Source organism: Cnephaeus nilssonii, assembly GCF_951640355.1.
Source record: "Cnephaeus nilssonii genome assembly, chromosome: 4".
Classification (NCBI taxonomy): Eukaryota; Metazoa; Chordata; class Mammalia; order Chiroptera; family Vespertilionidae; genus Cnephaeus; species Cnephaeus nilssonii.
Genome location: NC_137075.1, coordinates 33,609,408 through 33,612,901, shown reverse-complemented (window position 1 = coordinate 33,612,901; position 3,494 = coordinate 33,609,408). Strand labels below are relative to the sequence as shown.

Below are 3,494 nucleotides of genomic sequence, written 5' to 3'. Positions count from 1 at the left end.
GTCATAAGCATAAGCACATTCTTGGGATTTTTCAGAATGACTTGCTGAATAATTTGGGAGAGCTCAACAGTAATTATCTAAGAAGACAGGCTTCTTTGAGCCCAGCTAATTGTTCTTTTGCTATTAGTTCAATGTTAAGCCCACAACACTTTCTCCTGCCTCAGGGCTTTTTCTTACATGTCCTTGTTTTTTTTTATATAGAATAATCTTTCCCTACACATGCCCCCTGATACCTGGTGTATCAGGCAGAGGACACTCTCGGAGTGGTGATTTGAGAGAATCTAATGAAAGTGGCATTTACAAAAGTGTGGGCAGGTCTTAAATTATGTCTCTAAAAAAAGAAAAGATATGTTGAGTTCTCACCTTCAATGGCTTGGAAATTGACCTTATTTGCAAATAGTGTCATTGAAATTAACATAATTGATTAAGATGAGGTCAGGCTGGAATAGGGTAGGCCCCAAACACAATATGACCAACATCTGTATGAGAAGCAGTCATGTGAAGACAGAGATGGAGAGAGAACACAGTGTGACCAGGAAGGCAGGGACTGAAGTGACACACCACAAGCCAAGCCACGAACACCAAAGATTGCAGCAAAGCACCAGAAGTTCAGAAGGGACAAGAAAGAATCCCCCTACAAGTTTCAGAGGAAGTACAGCCCTGCTGACACCTTGATTTTGGACTTCTAGCCTCCAAACTGTGAGGCATAACATTTCTACTATTTTAAGACACCCAGTTTGTGGTTCTTTTAAGGCAGTCAGAGGAAACTAATGCAGCTGGGTTGTGGGAAACGAAAATATGGTGAAACATCCTGGGTCTGACAACAAAGAAGCCACTGCCACCCTAGTCCTGAGGCATGATGTAGAGGAGCTGTTACTGGATGCTGCAGGTGTAGGAGAGAAGCTATAGCCTGCAGTTGAGGAAAGCAGCCTCTGCCAATATGCATTCCTGCAGGAAGTAATGGGGGGTAATAACAAAGTACCTCATTCTCCTCCTCTCCAATCTCCTAATAGTACCTCCCAAAGGCATACCAGAGAGCGAGGGAACCAGGTGGATGTTGTCCATTAAGGTCAGCCTCCTAGAGTAAGAAATAGAGTAAACCTGAAGGGACAAAAAGACTCCATCTAGCATAGCTGGGCAACTTCTGCTTTGGAATCTTATCTGCAAAGTCACTTCTTTAGGGAAGCCTTCCCTTACCAGATCCTGGCCCCAGTAACATGGTCTCATATTACTTCTGCTTCTACGTAGTACTTATAACAGCTGCAGTGGAGGAATTCATTATGCAAATTATGCATTAAGTGATGACTAGGTCTCGTGCTAGAACATAAGTTTTATAAGAGGAGAGATAACATCTGTCATTTACCAGTGAATCTTTAGGATCTAGTGTGTAGTAAAAATGACTAAATTATAGGATGTGCCAAGAGCTAAGAGCCTGATATAAAAAGATAAAGTATGTAAGTCCAGAGAAGCTGCCCTCAACAACTCTCAAAGAACTATAGAGAATGGGCATCATTGTGTCCATCAAGTGAGTACTGATGATGGAATTTGTCATTTCAAAGAATGAGACCACCTTGAGTACTTGCTAATGGTCCTCTAGGAATGGTGGTAGTGGGCAGTTGGGTAAATGTGATGACTCAAGGGTAAGGAGAGCAACTACCATGAGATCAAGCAAACTTGAGCTTGCTTCTATCTGAATTTCTTCAGGCCAGTCTGGTCCCAGTCACATGGGGGAAAACAAGAAAGTTTAGGTGGGTCTCTCCTCCACTAGCATGGGAATTTAGGTCCTGCACCTATCCTCAGATGTTGGGTGCTGCCTTTGTTCCTGCTTCTTTGCATATCAAAGGATCCTCCTCCCAGCTTCTGTTGTACCCGGCTAGTTTCCATTATTAATTTACCTGTTTATTTCAAAATTGCATAGATTATTGTTCTTGAAATTCAAAAGTGTAGGTCCCAAAAGTTCAAGCATGCCTCTGTTTTGAAAACATATAAATTTAGGCTGTCATAAACTGGAAGGTAGTGGTGGTTTCTAAGTTTTTTAACAATATTTGGCTCTGTGTAATTCAACATAGGTGACCTATCTTCAGAAAAGACAAATGAGCTCAATAAAGATCAGGAAACTGGCTCAAATTTGGAGACAATATTTCATTGGCTTGCTCTTTTACACTTGGGTGAATCACCCTTATGCAGCTATCCAACTTTGCCTAGAGGGAGTTTGCAGTAAACACAAAATCATTACAACATCCGTAGTCCATCGATCTCCTTATTTGATGGTTCTTTTGATTACAGCTGTAAATATCAATAATTCTTCTTGGCATTGAGTGTGACATCACCACAGGGCACATAACAAGTATATCTAACATGAAAATGGAGCATAATATCAAACGTAATTTCTAAGGCGGGAAGCAGAACCTTGTTATCAATCAAATAAGCTGTCTTAACCTTTTTTCAAGTGTCCTTCCTTATCTGGACCACATTATCAATCTTGAAGGTGGTATTATCATCCCAGTAACAGGCTATAAGCTCTGTGACACTCCTGTGATTTGGCAAAAAACCCTCATGGGAAACAGAACAGCTGCCGACAAGGGCTGATTTCCTCAGTCACACATGTGTCACAGAGAAGGTGTTGACTCAGAGGAGGGACCAGGCAGAGGGTGAGTTCAAAGGCAGAGCTATCTCTGAGTGGAGCCATGCAGAGGAACTGCTCGCTCATCTATCTCACCCTCTTCTGGACAGGTAAGGTAGATCCTGGAAACTCAATCAAGTAAGACTAGCAATAATGAGGCATCAAGAATGCCAGGGCCTGGAGCTCATGGACAGTGCCCCTTACTTGATGACTGTAGCCCCAGTCCTCACTGAGTCCCTGTCATGCCTTTGCTTTCAGGAGTCATGTCAGCTATCGTGTTGGTATCTCAAGACCAAGAAGTGACTGTGTCCTTGGGGATGTCTGCCACCTTCAGGTGCTCCTTGGAGGGAGAAACGATCAGTAACTACTATATCAGCTGGTACAGGCAGACCCAGGGTAACACAATGACTTACATACACCGAGAAGGGGGCATGTATGGCCGTGGTTTCTTCGGCAAGTTCCGGGCTAGCATTAATGCTTCAAGCAACAAGGCTGAGCTTGAGATCCTTAAAGCATCAGAAAGAGATGAAGGAATTTACTACTGTGCCAGCGACTACCACCCTGCTGCTGGCCCACTTCTGAGCAGCTCAAAAACCATAGAGATCTATGTAGAACAGCAATTCCAACAAGATCATGATTTCCTCTTTAATAAATAGTTTAAGAAATGGGGGCCAGAGAAGGCTGATTTTCCTTCACCCTTGGTCACTCATGAGCTCCCATGTTACCCAGAGAGGCAACTTCCAGTGGGGTGTGGCCCGGTATAGGACAGGAGGAGAGACAGAGCCAAAGTCAGGAGTTGTAGCATTCACTGTACACTTTTAACAGTTTTCTTGAAGCTTTGTAAAAGGTTTGGCCACACACCCAAAGTGCT

At 43.2% G+C, this 3,494-nt stretch overlaps 1 gene segment (V, D, J or C); it reads left to right on the top strand.

Annotated features, from left to right (window-relative positions):
• The first annotated feature begins 2,687 nt into the window (after nt 1–2,687).
• Nucleotides 2,688–3,279, top strand: LOC307097654 (T cell receptor delta variable 2-like). The segment is given in 2 exons: nt 2,688–2,733; nt 2,882–3,279.
• The last annotated feature ends 215 nt before the right edge of the window (nt 3,280–3,494 follow it).